Source organism: Lonchura striata, chromosome 1 (assembly GCF_046129695.1).
Source record: "Lonchura striata isolate bLonStr1 chromosome 1, bLonStr1.mat, whole genome shotgun sequence".
In the NCBI taxonomy this organism is placed as follows: Eukaryota; Metazoa; Chordata; class Aves; order Passeriformes; family Estrildidae; genus Lonchura; species Lonchura striata.
The window spans coordinates 26,517,171-26,536,688 of record NC_134603.1 but is presented as its reverse complement, the minus strand read 5'-3'; the positions used below and the strand labels follow the sequence as shown (position 1 = coordinate 26,536,688).

The 19,518-nt window shown below is 34.7% G+C and overlaps 1 protein-coding gene across 2 annotated transcripts in view; it reads right to left on the bottom strand.

Annotated features, from left to right (window-relative positions):
• Nucleotides 1–19,518, bottom strand: part of MMP16 (matrix metallopeptidase 16) — a 163,669-nt gene that overhangs the window by 107,985 nt on the left and 36,166 nt on the right. Inside the window, exon 2 of one of the 2 annotated variants that reach the window (XM_077782977.1) lies at nt 18,874–19,228. The exons of the other annotated variant lie outside the window; for it this stretch is intronic. The gene's annotated coding sequence lies outside the window, so the exon portion shown is untranslated. The remainder of the gene's footprint in view (nt 1–18,873; nt 19,229–19,518) is intronic. 2 annotated transcript variants of the gene reach the window in all.

Here is a 19,518-nt window from a genome sequence, read left to right as displayed (position 1 = left end):
GCTTTCTGGACCTATTAATGCCATGACAGAGACCTTTCACCCTCCCCCATCAACAGACACATCTCGGTGGTGGTTATGTCAGGACAAGAAAGCAAGCTCACTTGGATTTTCCACTAGGCAGATACTTCTAGGTATTCCTGGCCTAAAAGTCATTTTTCTAGGTTTTTCCACCCATGCTCTTCTAAGAGCAAAGGAGACGAAGGCAGAATAACTTGTTATTGCTGAGGACTGAAGAAAAATGTAAATACTATATATCACTTCCCATGTAAAATGACAGAGTCTGAAAACAAGACCCATGGAAAAAAACATATAAAGGCAAGAAAGAACCTGTGCAAGTTTTGCTATAAAATAAAACACATATAAGACCAATTTGCAATTGCTTTGTGATTCCAAATTTCCAAATTTCCAATCACTTACCTACTGGATGTGAGCCATGTTAAAAAAAATCCAGTGACAAAGAGAATTGAAATGCAAATGTACAAATAATCAATGAAGATAAATGAATAATGAAAACTACACTTGTCATTTGCTGTGTCCGAAATGAGAGCATTACAATGGATGCAGAAATATGGTTGCTACAGTTTAAATGGACAGAAGTTCTGTATGAGGTTGCTTTCATTATCCACAAAACAGAAAATATTTTAATGCTTTCAAGGAACATTATAGCTTTAGTGAACTTACACAGAAAAATAATATGACATAATAGTCTACTATTTATTTTTAAGAACAAATAAACTGCTTATACTAGAATGTAATATTCATGGAAGATATTAATGTTTTGCTAGAAATACTAAAAAATCTCCAACAAGAAATTTTGCTTACATAATCACTTTGAGAGTGGAAACCAGAAGAATCCTGCTTAACAACCAAAATATTCTTAAAGTGTCACCCATCAGCTGGGCAGGAGAAAAATAAACAAAATATTATATTGTTACATTACTGCTGTTTCTGAAGCTACGTCTTTCCTTAATCCAGACAAGGATCCTTTTTTTATTTTTTTCCTCTATTGAAGCAACAAAAGTAAGTAAATATCTGGAAGCTAATTTCATCATCACTGAAAATAAAGCCTGTGCTGTCATATAGATCTCTAAGGTCTTAAATAAGAGCAGGAAATATTCTTGAAAAAAAATCCCTAACCATATCTGCTTAAGGTTCTCTTGCATACACAGGCACAAATAAAGAATAACTCTATGAAAACTTATATAGTCAATCTGGTACAAAAGTCATGCAAGCAAATGGAATACTCTGCACAATTTGTTCTAAGACAGTGGTGAAACACCTGTTAGACAGTCTGAACTACATCTTCCATGAGGCACTACAGTCTAAATTAAACCAATGTGATAGAGGAGATCTAATCTAGTAAGGAAGACAGAAAACAAATGTCAAAAGACCAGAATTGCCTTGGGATAAAATTTGTGATTCCAGCTAGCTCAAATGTCGTGTTCAGATAGGCAGCTTCCATTTCCATCACAAAGCCCCTGATAAACAAGACTGTAGCCTGGAGAGGTGACATTCTCTGTCCACTGCAGAGAGAGGCTGCTGTGCTCCAGATGCACATCTGGAACACCCAGACAGAAGAGCATTCATGCAAAACTGTAGAGAGAGTATCTGTGCAGTAATTAATAGCAGCAGTTTGGCAAGTGACTCACCCTGAGCTGATTCAGGAACTCTGTTCCCTGCCTCTGTATGTGTAAACCTATTTGGAATAACTGATTAATTAGGAAGGCATCACATTTGAGATAACCTGTCAGGTTCTCCAGATACAAAGACCAATTTAAAGGTCACATTAAGCTAAATAGAAGTTTAAGAAGAATAGAGCTGAAGGCAAACCCAGAATTTTGGCACAGATTTTGCAAAGAACCATAAAAAAAAAAAAAAAAAAGCAAGGTTGTCTGAGTGTACAAGAGTAATGAAATCACTTTCTTATCCCAAAAGCAGAATAAAGTGCAGCTAGACTATATAGGTCAGATTTTTTTTTTCCTTAAAAAACCCTAGTGAAAGAGAATCCTCAGTTTTCTGTTACTCATCATTCCTGAATTTCATTCTCAAAGGTGAAGGTTTTCCTACATACAAAAATAAAGCAGGAGCCTTTGACTGGTTGTTACCTCAAGGCTTTTTCTTGAAAACTATTTATTACCTGTTTATACACATGGATGTCTTTTGTTTATAAAAGTCTTTTGCATACTGAAAATAGTTTATCACAAGTTCCACCATTTAAATAAATTAAATATGTCTTTTTGTGTCAAAAGAGAATTTTACATAACTCTTGTAATTTTGCAACTCAGAGCATGCTATGAATTATAGCTCTTTTCTGAAGTTGGGAGGCAAAGAGAGGATGCATTACTTCATAATTACTTCATAGTCATGTCTTCATCAGGTCTGGAGTAAAATTACTAACTTACGCACCCTGCATATGGCAATCTGATTAAGAAAACCAGAGTAACATCTGACGTTCATTTTTCACAATCATCACTATTTTTTAACTCACAAATTCTGTGGTCCACTCTATCATTCAGACACTGATCTTCAGAATAAATACTTTGTTCTTCATTCTAATTTTGTATTTGTGCATTTCCCTCTTCTCACTAATCATTTTACAGTTATTTATTACCAAATTTCAGCATGTGATATATAACAGCTAAAATCTCCCAAGATAATGATCTTTCTTTCCTATTGTTGGAAAGCTACCAAACTGTCATATTTCATCCATAAAATATAGAAAGTATACTTGTTAGTCTGCTGCAAAGTCATTTATAAAAATGTTGAAAAAAAATAGAGCCACTGTTGACCCTTCTGGGTAGTCAGATACTAATAACTCAGCTTTAAATATTGTTTCCAACTAGTTAGGTACCTCATCTTAATTTCATCTAGATCATATTGACCTAATTTCTGTATTCACTTCTTTGTGGGACAGTGTCAGAAACCTTGCCGGAAGTCAAAATTAATCCTATCTGTTCCCAGATCCGATTAACCTAGAAATCCCATCAAAGAAAGTAATTAGAGTACACTGATGTGATTGTTTTTGACAAAACCATGCTAGCTGTTTTTATTGTTTTATCTTCTCTGTACAAACACAGTGAATGCTAATAACTTGTTCCAATAACTTCCCAGATGTTGAAATTACACTGATTCATCTGTAATTCTACAATAGTCAATTTTTCCTTCTTTTAAAGTTGGGTACTATGTTTGCTAATGGTTCAGGGATTAAACTGGATAGGTTTTCTAAGTACTTAAGGGCAAATTTAATTGGATCCTGTCAACACAAATACATCATGTTACATTAATATTCTTTAAATTATTCCTTCCCAATTCTGTTTGTACCTACTTGATAATGGTAATGTTGTTTGGTTAGATACTTGCCTACAGAAAGGGGATTAATTTTTTTCTTTTTCTTGTTATTCTTGCTAAGTAATGGACCAGGGCTATCTTTTTTATCTAATGCATCATTCTAAGACCTTCAGAATTTTTCCCCCAAAGTTTTCATGTTTATTTATGTCCCCTAATGCATCCATATTTCTGAGTATATTTACTATATTTCTTGACAATTGTGACAGTTTCCAGCTCTGATTTTAACATGTTCTCTTTCAGTAACTGCTAGCTTTCAGTCGCTCATTTATCCTTTAGATTATCTTTCCAGGAGATCACTTCTACTAGGTCCCCAGGTTCATTAAAGTATGCTCTTTTTGAAATTAGTTGTTTGTGTTCTACTACTATGGTTGCTTCTCCCTAAACCTATAAATATTGCCATTTTACAGTCACTTCCACCCAAATTGGCTTCCAAGTGGAGACACCTAGTTTCAGAAATCTCCTAGTCTCAGCCAAATCTGATTGTGATAATAACAATTTTCTTTATCTTTTAAAATAAACTTGTTCGTATGTGAGACCTTCTCTATGCTTACACACTGTTTTTGGAACAGAATATCCAACGCTCTTCAATTCAACCACACCAATTCATTCAGATATTTCTAGTATCTCCATTCTTCTAAGTAAGCTGCCTGCAATAGGTTCCAATAATGATAATGTCCCTTTTCCCTTCGTAGCCTGTGAAAAGGTGTTCCTTCAAGAATTCTACTTCTCACTTTCTTACTTGAACATCAGAAAAGTAGAAATACATTTTTCAAATGAAATATAACTCTATTAGTTTTCATTGGTTTGTCTTTTATAAAGTCTTACCCTTCTAACACACCAGCCCCACATCATGGCATCTCTGTGATTCATACCAAGTAACATTTCTAGATGCCCTTCAGACATTTCTGTAGAGAACTCTCAATGCCTAAAGGTTTTAATCTTCACTCTTACTATCTTTCTATAATTTTCATATTCTGGCATCAATTTTCAGATCTGTGAATAGTTCAGCCTATCAGTGATATCTTAATTTACAAGTAGGTCTTTGTCATTAACATATTTCAAATTTGAGTGAAAGGGGCTGGAACAACTCTCCAGTGAGGAAAGGCTGAAAGAGCAGGGGTTGGTCAGCCTGGACAAGGGAATGCTCAGGGGAGACCTTATTGCAGCCTTTCGATAGTTAAAGGGAGCATATAAGAAAGCTGGAGAGAGACTTTTTGCCAAAACTTGTGGTGGCAGGATGAGACAACTATTTTACACAGGAAGAGAGTAATTTAGATTAGATATCAGAAAGAATTTTTTTTTACTGTGGAGGTGGTGAGATGCTGGAACAGGTTGCCCAGATAGGTTGTGGATGCTCCATCCCTGGAAGTGTTCAAGGTCAGGTGAGATGGCATTTTGAGCAACTGGCCTAAAGGATGATGTTCCTGCCTACAGATGGTTCATATCGGATGATCTTGAAAAGATCCTTTCCAATCCAAATCCTTCTATGGTTCTTTGCAATCTGACTGTCCTCACTGCTGAGTGAGCTGAAAATTGAGTGGGTTATCTTCTTGTAATTCATCAGAAGAGTTCTATTAATTGTGTGCCTATATATACATTTATGCTAATAGAAGCAAAATTAAAAAGAAGGGAAAACAAAGGTGTTTAAAAAATCTGTAAGCTCCACAATAAAAGCTATCAACTATATTAATCAAACCTTTCAAAATTAATACCTAAAACAAAAACTGTTCTGCTACAGATATGATTTTTAGGACTTGAACATTTTTGTCATTGCCTTAGGCAGAAGCAATGCAATCCTAAGTGCCTTTTAAAGTAGTATGTATGATGTGAATACTTGTCAGTCATGTCCCTTGATCTCATTATGGCTGAAATTTTTCATTAAATTATCTTCAAAACTGTGGAGAAAATCTGAATTATAAATATTACAATGGAAAAAGTGTGACTTTAAGCTAAATCTTTTAGTTTACACTAAAATAAGTATTCAGAACACTGGGCAACACTTGCTACATGGAGGTAATTGTGGAAAAGGGATCTATCTGCAACAGGAAATTCTACCACTGACAATAAAACACTTGGATGCAATTTTGAGGCAATCTACATAGACTCTTCATTACTGAACATGTAACAGTTCTTTATGCTAAAAACACAGTAATCTCATCTATAATTTTATGAGCATATCTAGCGATGGAAAATACATCCACACAAGCAAATATTTTCAGTTATGTAATAATTTGAAATAGAGGCATAATCAGTATTATTGAAATGGATGTGAGAGATACTTAGAAAGTATCTACACATTTTGCATTATAAATGTATTAGAAAAATGCAATGAAAATTTAAAAGGATCTATTCTATTCTAAAATCATTGCTTATATAAGACTGATTTAATATCTCAAATTAATACTGACTAAAAGACTGGGCATCTGAGTCAAAAAAACAAATTAAATGAAAAAATAATATCAAGAAATAATAAATTCCAGTAGGATTTAATATTTTTGTAATAGACAATGTCATATTTCACATTTTACATGCACTACCACAAAACAAACTGAAACACTTATTTTGTAACTATCAACCGGTAGAGAGCCATTATTTGCATTTTAACTGTTTAATTTACATTTATATAAGCTATTGTTGCGTTCACATGAGAATATATCAGTAGTCATTTTCTCACTATTGTTTTATGCACAATTGTGATTTTCAGCCTTCTGCAGTATAGCTTAATATTTAAGAGAGGGTTTCTTTCACATTTCACTAGCAAAAGCCTGGCAATTTAACAATCTCTCTACAGTATAAACATTTATGAAAATGTCAATCATTGTGGCTTACACATGCTTAAAAATATTTTAAGTTTCAGAAGAAGGTGGTAAGCTCAGCTTCTTGTCCTGTTTTTGATAAGATAATAGGATGCTATTGTTGGAAAGTCTCCATGTTTTTCCACTCCTTTTAGCTGGACCAAAATATGGAGAGAAGGCAGCTTTCTTTAACGTCTATTTAAAGGTTCCATTAAAATGACCTTATCTGCAGCTCATTTTAATTTATTCTCACATTCTCTTCAAGAAGACACAGGAGATGTCTTCTGGAGTCTTTAAGGTTATGTAAACCTAATCATTAAAACCACAGTATATGTTAAGTCTTTCCCACCACAAGATAGCATTATAAAAAAAGAAACAAAACTATCAGAGACAGTAAAAAAGCATTTAATTTAGTCCATAATTTCTAAAGGTGCCTTAATCTGGTGTTGTTTCGAAGATGGTGTAGAGTGCCTTACTCACACTGTGCTGAAGAGAGTAAAACAGAGAAACACTTTTTCACAGTTTAAATTATTACAGTGAATCAGATAATGGCAGTTTATAAAGAATAGGGTGCTTTGGTGCAGACAAGAAACAGAAATGAAAGAAGAGGAAGAGAAGCTGCAAAGATCTAAATATTGAGAGATAATATATCTTCACTAGAAGCTATAGCACAATAACTTTTGGAATTGCACAAACATTCCTGACAAAGCAAGAAGGCCCAATGCAAAGATTATAGCTCTCTTAAAGAAAGAGGAACATTAAAATCAACAAAAGACCCACTGGCTTCAACAATACCCAATTTCCTTAGGATGCAGTAACACCATCCCTCCACTGTCCCAATTTACTAAAAATGTCAAAGCTGAAATAAAACTGTAGTGGTGAAAGTATTGAAAAGAAGTCTTGAAAATTGTAATGCAGTCTGTGAAAAAGTACCAGGAAAAGTTTCAAGGGAAATTAAAAAATTCAAGGATTTCAAGATGAAAAAATAGAGGGGTCAGATGTTATGAATCCATCTAAGACTTTGTTACAAAGAAATTTATTCATCCTTGATGTTAAAATAATAAGTTAGCTCTGGTCTCTTTCTGCAGTAGCCTACAGTGCCTAAGCCAACAAAGTAAAGTGTTTTTACACTTTCCATTAGAAAGGAACAAAGCTTTTTCTCTTATTAGCAGAAAAATGTTATAGACATCCCATAACAGTCCTAAAGTTCACCTTACACATTGAAGAAAAATCTTTCTCATTGAATGACACTAAAATTTTTAAGAAACTTTAAAGCAGATGGTTGAATGTGCTCCAGTTTATATAAATTTTGTCAAAAACTGTAAGAGACATTTTAGTTAAAGGAACACACCTGTGAGACAGAAAATCACCAAATCAAAAAAATGTCAACAGGCTGGAAAGATCTGTAAAGAAAATCTTACTGCGATAAATTGTAGGCACTTAGAAAAGTTATATGTATTAAAATTTAATAATTACTGGAATCAGATCCTTCCTACCAGATCCTCCAACCAATGTTATTGTGCTATTCATAGATTTTTACTAATATCACATCCTCTGCTATCCTGCAATGAAGAATCACAGCCACAATATCAGATAAAGGTTTGAACTGTAATGACAACTTATGACCAAAACAAAGTTGTGAAAACATCCAGTGAAATTTAGAGCCCTATAAAACAAAAAAGAATGAATTATTCATTACAGTAATTTAAGAAAAAAGGAATGCTTTGCAAATAAATATAGGTCAAGTTACAAATCTTTTATCTAGAGTAAGGAATCCAACATTTCTAGACCAACCACTCTCAACAATATGTTTCATTTCTCACAAACATGTTTTCATTAGTTAACGGTTTTAAATTAAAAAAGAAAAAAAAATCCTAAAAAAAAAAATGCCTTTCATCATTACAATAAAGTCCTGGACTGCTCCAGAGTCAGTTTCAGAATACATACAAGGCTGTAGAATGAAGAGTGAAGAGGAAGGAAAGCATATAATGCTTCTAGCAATTCCCTGCAACCTTTTTTTCATACTAGGAGACTTGATACTTACACAGGATGTAGATAATCATAAATTCTGAAAGACTTCTGCCCCACTAACTCCTTTCTTAAAAGTGCAGTTGAAATTGGCAGTGTAGAATTTTATTTTATCATGTGCTAACATGATAAAACAACAACGATGCTATTTTTACAACTTCAATGAATTAACTATCAAGATTTCCATGTTTTCTGAACAGTTACATGTGCTTAACTTTTTATTTAATTAAGACTCTGCAATAGTTCTCAAAACCAATATCCAAGAGATTTACATGCAGTAGGTGCATGATTAAAGGCTGCTCATTGAACTTCTCCTCTGATTGACTGGGCTTGAGGCATGAATTTAATGAGGGAGACATATGCAGCTAGCAAACTCAGCTTTCAGCTATTTCTCTGCTTCTCCCAGAATCCTTAAGCTTTGTATTTGCTTAATTCTTAGACTAATTTGCACCTTTCTATTTCTGACAAGGCAAAGATGTTATATTTAGTAGTTCTAAATAGCTTTGATCATACTGTCAAATAAATGCAAAGAAAGATGCCTTCAGAGCATTAGGGAGAAAACATCTGCCCCTGCTTGAGAATTTGTAACATTTCAATAGAAAATGTTCCAGAAGACTGAACAGGGGTGGGGTTTTCATTGCTGTTTGGTTGCTTACCAGATTTTCTATCTGGTTTTAGTCAGTTTTGAAAAAGCTTAAAATATGAAGTAATTACATGTAAGGCTAATCACTAAACCTTAGACGCAAATGAACAGTAGTCATTATCAGGCAACTTCTCAATATCTCCTAGCAAAGATACAGAAGTTAGTTATACTAATTTCAAACACTAAAGACTTTGGAGCCTAAAGAAGCCTATAGCCACTTTATGAATGAAAGGGTGAATTCAAACAATAACAAACAATTTCTGCTTTCAGCTGTTGCGGTTGTGGAGTTATATTTAAATTCTTACTCATTAAGTAGCGAGTAACAATTCTTTTGCTTTATTTGTAGATCCAATCATATAAATTTTTATTTGTCCTGAGTTTAGATCAAAGAGATGAGCATGAGGATCAGCTGAAGAGAATCAATTCTCATTCTCTGAATGAAAAATACCCATTGTGGGCTGCTCCCAAAAAAGACAGTTTAATTATAGATCCAGGCACATTTCAAAACTGCATTAGAAAAAGACCTATAACTAGACCCGAAACTGACTTTTTTCCTAACACTTTAAAATATCACTTGTATCATTTATTGTTACAACTGTGCTTATCACTTTCAGATTAAAATATATGCTGTTATCCAAATTGTGCTACTCTGCAGGGGTTCCAAGCTGCTTTCATTGAAGGTAAAGTGTTCTCTGCCTCTGACCTCAATACTGCTGGGATATTGTAGCCTCTTAAGGCAATCTTTACCCTTGCAATCTACATTTCATTCACAATCTACAGACCTGCAAATCTTCTTTTTATCTATGGTGAGTTCTACAGGGTGCAATCAATCCATTCTGAATGAAAAATAAATTCCACTGTGGATATGCAATAGTCATCAAGCAGACATTAAATTCTCCTTTTTTCTTATACCTACAGTGCAAACAAGGCCACTTCACTGTTTACGTGAATTACTCTGTGATAACTGTGAGCCAATTCTCAGTCTCCCAGGTCACTGAAAGCTCCCTCTGGATCATTTCCACAGCAACTCAGAGGCCACACAGGGAGACCTGACCAATGAGCCAATGTCAGTGAATGAAGGACAGTTGCTCATGAGAATGTTCATACACCTCTGCCTCTGGATATTTAATGAAATGTAATCTTATAATTCTTCTGGTACTGCTGAATTGTGAAGTCTTATTTCCCATTAAACTGGTAGATAGCCAGAGAGGTTTTATGAAAGAAGATGATTTCTATATCATCAGATGATTTTCAGTTCCCTTTAATCTACCTTTTTAAAGACTGACCTGATAATCTACCATAACACCTTTTTTTTCAGTTTAGTAGTCTAGGATAAATAACATTCTCTTTAGAAAACTGTCGCTTTGGTAAACTTATTATACATTCATAATTTTTCAGTTTGTATTCTGAAAAGTTAAAAGTTAATAATTATGCTAGTTACATAAGAGATTGGATAACAGGTGTTTTCAAGTTTTTTATAATAAAAATAAAAATATAAAAAACTACAGAAATTTTATTCATGGTCATTTTAACTAAGCAGTATGTTCTCCTTTTTTCAATGATGGACTAGGGCCAAAGTCAAGTACAGAATCCAGCTCTTCAGGCTCCATTGCTCTGCTGTGCCACCTTGGCACTAAATTTCCTCTCTGCTTCAAAACAAATAGTGAAATACAGCGCCTATGTAACTAACTACATTCAAAGTGCAATTTAGGCAAGGAAAGACTTTATCTTCTTAATTGAAAAAGGAAGTGTCCATCTTTCAGCTATCATTAGTTAAGTCTACTACATCAACATCATGTTTTGAATTCTGACTTTGCTTAATTACAACTGTGGGCAAATCCTCACTGCTTGTGGTTAGCATAAAACATTTATATGTATGACCTACAGAAAATCAAAGCTTGACAATAAACCTTATAAATCTATTCTTATTTTAAAATACTCCAGCATACCCTGCTCATTGCCTTAAGTAATTGCATGATCAGAAATGGTAATTTCCTGTTACAGAAGAAAAAAAATAATGCACGCATATTAACCTGCACAAAATGCATCTGTGCTTAGGAGACTGAGTAAGGAATAATCTTAGTTTCCAAATACTCTGTTTAAAGTAGCTGCATGTACACTACAAGCCCACAATTCCCACACCAATTTGTCTTCCTACAATCACTGTTTCTTAGTGCTAACACTGTTTTTCTCTCTTCTTTTGTAGTGTAAAGCACTTACACTAAGAGTGAGAATTGATTTATTAGCACTCTTTTTAAGTAGAATTAATGCACAAAGATGCATCTCCAGCATCCCTCTACTCCTGTGAAAGAGCAAAGTAACTCTGCAGCTTATTCATCTTTTTCCAAACTTAAACTCATTTGCATGAGCAATGATGTTAGTGATACTGCTCCTATCTGGGACAGATGCTAACCCCAAGAAATAGCTACTGTATTCTACATTTCTTTTGCAAAGGAGACAGACCACTCCAATTTGCTTCAAATATAACTGACGCATAGCAGAAAGAGAAGCACTAGTTCACTCCTGCAGCACAATTAATTTCGTAGGAACACTTGACAGTATGAAGGATCTAATTGCAGTCACTGAAAAAAAACCAAAAAACTTCTTATGTGACAGGGGAAAGGCAAAAGTAAGGCACAAAAAGCAAATGAGAAAACGCCATGTCTGGCTGAAGTCCACACCCTTACTTTTCCCATTAGTGCAATGTCTTGTTTCATTACAGATTTACTACTGCAAATCAGTGAAGGCCATAATTCTACCAGACATAAAACATTACAAACATTATTTTTTTTCTAGTTTGCTTCTTTTAAGAGGTCTAAACTTCACTTCCAAGCTCTATTTGATTAATTCTTAAGTGAACCATGTTCTATATGCAAACTATATGCAAAACAATGCTCCAGTAGCCAGCACTATATATTCTACTCAGAAGAAACAGATCCCTTTATCCATATATCCAGTTTTTCATTATGAAAATTCTGAATTCTTCTTTACTATCTACTCATACACTAAAGAGATGTGATAGTCTATTGCAACATAACACATAACATAACATTCCTGTAAATAATACTAGTACCCTATTACTGGGTATATTCTTTGCTATTACTAATTATTCTTATTTAAGTGCAAACAAATTTTTTTACATTTCCTGTGAATTTAGTGGATTGGCTAGTACCATAGAAACACAGAATTGTAGAATGCTTAGTTTTGGAAGGGACCTTAAAGACCATCTCGTTCCAATCCCCTGTCATAGGCAGGGACACTGAGCAGTAGACCAAGTTGCTCAAACCCCATCCAGCCCAGCCTTGAACACTGCCAGGGATAGAACATCCACAGCTTCCCTGGGCAACCTGTTCCAGTGCTTCTGAAAAAAGAACTTCGTCCTAACATCTAATCTAGTCCTGCTGTCTTCTATTTTAAAACCACTGTCCCTTGTCCTGACACTATCTGCTCCTATCAAAAGCTTCTCTCCCTTTTATTTTAAGACCCCTTAAGGTACTGGAAGGCCAAAATGATATCTTCCCAAAGCTTTGTCTTCTCTACACTGAACAACCCCAACTCTCTCAGCTTGTCTTTATATAAGAGGTGCTCGATTCCCTCTAGTCATCACTGTGGTCCTAAGCCCTGTTGCCTTCTGTTTCTTCAACTGTGCAAACAGTGAAATGACAAGCCTATAATTTATTCCCTGTTCAATTTACTGAAAATCCACGATGTAGTTTTAGGGGTTTTTTCTCTTTCAGTGTTTATTCAACAAATATATAGTTTCAATGGGTTCATCCTTTATAACATTAAAACCAAGCCCTCTGCCATAGCTCGGTTCAGCTCTACTGCTCTCTCTGAAAGCTGGTCTGTCTGCTATAATGCACAGACCTTGACATGCTATAGAGTTCCCTCTTTTTAAGCAGTGGGTGAAAAACATGATTAGGTTTGGGTCTCTTAATGTAAATTCTAATCTGACACTATTCCAGGTGAGCAGGATACTCATATTCAGCTGCCTCAACTCTGAAACAGCTTTTTAAGCCTCCTAAGTACCACAGTTAATTGAATATATTTCTCCTAGAAAACACAGCTATATCAGAGATGCTGGCTTATCATTAATTTTTGAAACAAGCTGGTAAATGACAAAAATAATTCAGCTTCAGCAGTGGAATTTCTAGAACACACAAAAATGCTATTCTCCTGAAAAAGAAGAAAAATATGAAAAAGTGGGGGAAAAAAGTGAGTCTGTGGGGAGAAGTAAGTTTCTTAAGGTAAGAACAGGTTCCTAAATATAATTTTACTTCTGAAACTTCTAATGAACTTTATGCTTATGCAGAAGTAACTTTGCTTTCCCCTCTCCTATTACATTTTTGGGCAGACAGCATGCTCCTTTTAAAATGTTCTTACTTTTGCTGTTTCAGTTCTTTTTACTCTAATGCTCCTGTCATTTGCTACTGGATTTCTGGTCAGAGAACTGCTCAGAGCAAATGGCTCTGCCTAAAGAACATTCACGCTTTTCCCAAAGGGAATCAATGTCAATAATACTGCTTTTCTCTCTCACATCTTCCCAATTCGGGCAATAGCTCACTTGCAGAAAAGTTAACTCTCACAGCCTTAGCAACACTCATATTCAAAATAAGAATGAAAAACAGAAACACACATAGAAAAAACACCGCCAAAGAACTGCAACCTTAGCCATCATCTGCTTATAGAATGTAGTACAACAAACTATGCTTCCTAAACCAGCAAGCACAGCGAACCAACCCCAAGGAATGGTTCTGCAAAAACAGCACCTCATGGTTCAGTGTTTACTGTATTTTAGTGGCATTTATCAGTTTATAAGTAACAAGATTATAACAAAGCATGCTGCTCCCATCTCCAGCCCCTCTCAAGCCACCAGTATGGGATCCAGAAAGATTGTTTCTCTCACATTTTCCCCAGTAATCTTAATCCAGTTTGTACACCAACTATGGCAAGAGTAATTTCTACGAAGTACTGCTCTCATCAGTGAATGCAGACAATTAATAATTATCTTAACTGAAAATAATTATTTGATGTATAATTTTGAGAAATCCCATTCACGTACTAGAACATACCTGCAATCTATTCCAACTTCTCCAAATTCTTGGCAGATACCAACTCCAGGTGCACCTTTGAAAATAAATGCCTTTACACACTATTTGAAGGCAAGTAACACCAGACAGGCAGCCCTGAAGATTAATGTGAGTATTTGAGAATGCTCCTCTGTAATCACAATGAAGCACTGAGCTCTGGAGGGACTGGCCACTTTCAATATCTAGAAACTTACCTTGAATAAAGGGCAGTTGAATTTCAATTAATAATGACATGACTTAAGCAACATTGAAAAATAGATACATATTTTTGGGCAGAAAATTCAATAACAATTTGTCAGCTGCTCTTGCTACAGACAGAGCATTACCACTAAGGGCTGGGATCCCATCACCACACGGCCGATGGTGGAGCACACAGGACAGTGGTATCAGGATGGATGCTGCCACAGGCTGGGAGAGGTTGGCAGGCAGAAAATATGGAGAGGCAATACAGCCAAGCAGCTCCATCACTTAGACTGTCTAGCAGAACTAAACAGGAAGGCTACAACCACCTCCACCTGCTGAGTAAATGCAAGCTATATGAGGATACAAATTACTACATCCCAACTTTGTTTTTTTAATGTTTGCTAGTATTAGTGGTTTCATTACTTTTTCATATTTTCAAAAACTACACAAGCACAAAAAAACCCCCTTACCTCTTCACCATAAATCAAAATCTTATTTGTAATATTTACTGGTAAACTTACATCTCTGTTAGCAAAGAATTAAGTTTTGGCAGCTAATCATTTTGACTGCACAAAAAAAAGAACCTTTACCCATCATAATATTTTAGTCAGTCAGAAGTTAAATTCCAGACTGCCTAATCAAACACCTGTATTTTGCAGCACTTGCCTGTGTAATTAAACCTGGAGCATCGAGCCATAGTGTTCAAGGTCAACAACTAAAACATCAGTCATGTAAGTAATAAGCAAGCCCTGGCTGACTTTCCTAAAACCATTCTTCAGCAGTAAAATGTTTTTAAATAGATCAAGAAGATGGCTAGGTTATGAAATAGTTGCAATTCCCACTGTCAGACCTTTTCAGAAGTTTTAATTAGAATATAAGCTTCAGATTCCACAGCATACCATGCCTATTAAAACTCATATAGGTATAATCAGGAGTGGTCTCAATTATGAACATATTATAAAGGGATTTTGCCTGGGTATTCCTCCCAAGCTAAACAGTTCACCTCATACTCTAAATATTATCTTCATTAACTGTATGTTAATAATGCCCAGAATTGTGTACTGTAGATATACTTTATCATGTTCCATTAGGCTGTCATTCAGGCATATATTTAACTGCTAAGAATGCAATTGATGATGTCTAAGCCAACAGATCTACTTAAAAACCTGAGAATTTCCTGCGCAAAAGTTGAGGTTAGTACCAGCACACAGACTGCAGAAGCAGTCATGCTCTAAGGCATGGGAAGGCCACTGGGAAGATTAAAGATTTGCTTGCAGAAGAACCTTGTATTTTATGAAGAGAAAGAAACACTTTCACACCTGAATCTCACTGAAGGGTGAATACAATTAGTTCTCCTTCTCAGGCAAGACTTTGTCCCACTCATGTAGTGGCATTTTACCTGAGTGAGGTAGAATGGATCATTGAGCTAGATGAACTTTAAAAATCTTTCAAACCAAAATATTCCATAATCTATGACTCTGTAACTTGGTCCAAAACTGCCTAAGTTTTGCAATTCAGTACAATACAGAAAAGCAACCCAAAATTTCCTGAATATTTGACTATGCTCCTTCTCCATTCAAACATCGAATATTACTTCAGAGCAGTTACACTTCTCATTTTAGCTATTTTAAAATAGAGAATAATATCAGATATATGCACTGAGAATAGAATTATTAAAAATGTAAATATCTCCCTTTTTTCATAACTCTAAAGAACACAGGTGCATAAAAAGTTGAAAGGAAAGTTCAATGCAAAAATGTTCACAATATTTTTTATAGCAATGACACAAAGAAAGAATTAAACCCATTTATGTTTACAGAGCATTTTGAGACATATTAATTCAGTTTTAGTAACTTTTAAGGAACATAAAATTCTCTTCCAGACTCCTAAATTCCAGAAAACAAATATCTCTGTCCTTTTTTCTCCAGTTCTAAAGAGTTTCTTGTATTTGACTATGCAAAATATAAAAAATAAATAAAAAAAAAAAAAAAGAAAAAGGGTATAATAAAAGCAAGAGCTACTCAAAAGCAGTTGTAATGGTTCACTGTTTCACACAGTGCTGGGTGAAAAGCAAAATGGTAGAAAGAAGGGTGGATAAAGTATACCAAAGATGAATAAATTAATGCTTTGTAGCATGTATGTGCAATATAAATCTGTTCTATATCTGCTCTGAAGAGGAAAAAAAGGATTTCTTTTCCTTAAAAGTTAAGAAGAAAAATCTTATATAGTTAATATAAATATCAGCCCCTCCAAGAGAGGAAAAAACAAACAAAAAAATTGCAACACAGTGTCTTTTAACAAAAGATACCAAATGCATAATGTCTTTAAATGGAAATTTGCTGAATGTGCACTCTTCCTGCTAAAGCTTTCTGATGGAACTGTGAGAATGCTTCTGTAAAATAGTGCCATGCTTTGTTAAATATATTTATGCAATGTACAAAACTAAAGGGTTAAGCTTATAAAGGAATCAAAACTTGTGATTATACGAACACACTCTTTGTCGTATCAACATTTGAACATCATTTCATAAAGAGCATATATATCTGCCTAAAGATCTATTTAATGAATCCCATAGAAAATACAAAGCTTTTTAGTTACAAAGGAATGGGGAGAAGGTGGTGTTTGCATCAGAATAAAGGCTAAGAACTATCTTAATTCCTCATACATCAGTCCATAGATCAGTTATGTTGCAAGTGATACTTACCATCCTGAATTTGCAAATCCTTTGATATCTAAGAGCCCTGCACCACTCTTTTAATCTGTAGCATTTATTTTAGGTTCTCATTTCTCTTCTGCAAATGGTATTTCAAACAACTGCTCAAAGTATAGCTAAATCTCAGAAAATTATACTTTATGCATTATATTAGTATGGTTCTAGTATCTCAGCACATGTTGGATAAAACCCTTTCAAAGACTAGACTAGAGGTCATTAACACCAAACCCATTACGCTTCAAAAATGGTTTGCTTCCCTTTATTGTCTTATTTCAGTCAAGTGCTGCTGTTTAACCATGCAAAGTATTCTCATTTATATGTTTGTAAGAATAGTTGTCTATTAATACATAAAATGGATATTTCAATGTATAAAGTGCATAAAGCATATGTGTTTTGAACTCCACATTCTCAGAAATCTATACATTCAGATATGGAGTAAACAGTTTCAAATATAAGCCAAGAATTCAAAGGAAAAAATATTTTATCTCTAGCAGTGCACTTCTATCCTTTTCAGGTAAGAAAATTATCAATGCATGTTCACATTTTTCAGTGCACTGACTGCAATAATCCACTAGAAACTACATAAAAAATTAAGTAAGAGAAGACAGAGATACAAATTTACATTGGTATATATTTGGGAAGCATTGATTTTTCTCCTTGTGCCTTGATCAGAAGTGAAATTTGCATGTCTGCATTTGTTTAACAAGAATAACATCAACTTTCACAGTGTCTTGTAATTTCCATATATCTCTGTCTGCATGCTATCACCATTTGACTGATAGTTGCGTAACTATAAGAATAGTGATTGCTTTCCAATGTTATATGCAAATAACCAAAATCAATGTTCACTCCACAGAAATAGTGATTTTAGGAATCCTAATATCACACTACAGTAGCAGTGACCCATCCAAGGGAGGATCTGAAAAGTACAACCCAGCAGAAGATAACACTCAGTGGCTGAGCCTGATTTGATGTCTGACATGCTATTACTTAATAATATATCATGACAGACTAAGATCTGTTTGTCTTCTGGCTACACTGCAATCCAAGTAGTCTGATTACATTATCTTTGAGAACCTGAATAAAAGGCTGGGGCTGGTTCTTGTACTGCTAATAGAGTAACAAACACTGCTGTGCTCATGCCCTGAAGACTCTGACTTCTATCAAGAAAGAGAAGTGTAAAAAATGTAAGGAATTATTAGTATATAAGAATTATTTCTGTCTCAAAGAAAAAATTAACCAGATAAATAATAATGCAGGTATAATACGTTCTAAATTAATAATATCTGGAACCAATTACAAGTTTCCCTACAAATACACAGATATTTATATTCTTGCATATATAAATCTTCAAATGCATTTGGAAAAGGAAGACAGAGTGACCTTGAAGACAGCTGCTGAGTTCTGTTATTATTACACTGAAAAAAAAAACCCTGTTTACAGAGGTGTTATTCACAACAAAAATTCTTGTGTGCGTGCCCCGCTATAATAATATTAATTTTTAAAAAACCCACAACCTTTGTCTAAAGAGCCTAGCATAGGAAAAATTATAATAAAAATTTCCATGTATTTTGTTCCAGCAGAAAACTGGAGCTGGTCCAGGGTATTTCACTTTGTAGTAGGCAAGAAGAGTTGTATTTATGGAACTACAGTCCATCTCTGAATTATATGTATTTGACTCAGCAGCCACTTACAGACAGAAAAGTAAAGTTTTTCCAACAGTAAATCATAGAGTAATAGCTTTAGCTAGCTGGTACTGTCGGATTAAAGTTTTCAGTAGCTCATCAGCCACAGTTTAGCCCAGACAAGATAAGTTTAGGTCAGAGGTTTGGGTATAGCTGTTTTCAGCTGATGAGCTCTAGGATAAGCAGTGCAGGTCATCTATTGCTGTCACAGAACAAGAAAATGGGCAGAACTGCATGTTTCTCTTCAGTGTATATGAATAAGCTTAACACAAAAGCTTTCTCTTCACACTTTCCCCATGAACTCTTTTGCAGAAGTTTGTCTGTTCTAAATTTTTAAGCATATATTGGTATGCCAATGTATTATTGAAATAGCTTTTGCCAGACCTACCTGTGGAGGGCTTACTTTTCTTAAACATTTCTCTGCTATGCTTTGATATCTGCTTCACCTGCTGTGCCTGCAGTCACGCAGGGTATGTTCTGCAGTTGCTTCATCCCATATTCTCATTTGAGATGTTATCAAAACTTCATCAGCTGGGACATGGTATTGCAAATGGAGAACAGAATAAGGCAGCTAATGGGACAGTGTCCAGGGAGGGACATGGACAATGATAAATGGAAATACAATGGAAGGAGTAATAAAGATTGGGAAGTCAAGCTGAGGAAGGAAAGGGAAAGAAAAAGCAGAAGGTTTAGGGACAGGGCAGTTATAAAAGCATTCTGGAAGTAGAATGTTAGGTCAAGTTCTGTGGAAAAGGGAGTAAGTAAAACAGATAATGGTAGAAAGTGGAGAACAGAAAAAGGGAAGAAGGAAAAGAAAAAAAAAAACAAAACAAACAGGAAGCATAGTGAGCTTTTTAAATATTTTAGAACACATTCACTTTAGTCAGTAATTTCTAGATATAACAGTGAAAAAAACTAGCTTTGTCAATTTAAATAATAAAAGTTTTTAAAATCTCAGGATGCGAAAGCAAAATCACCTTTTCTTTGAATTTTTAACTCTGCCTTCACCTTCTTACAGGAAAATACATTAGTC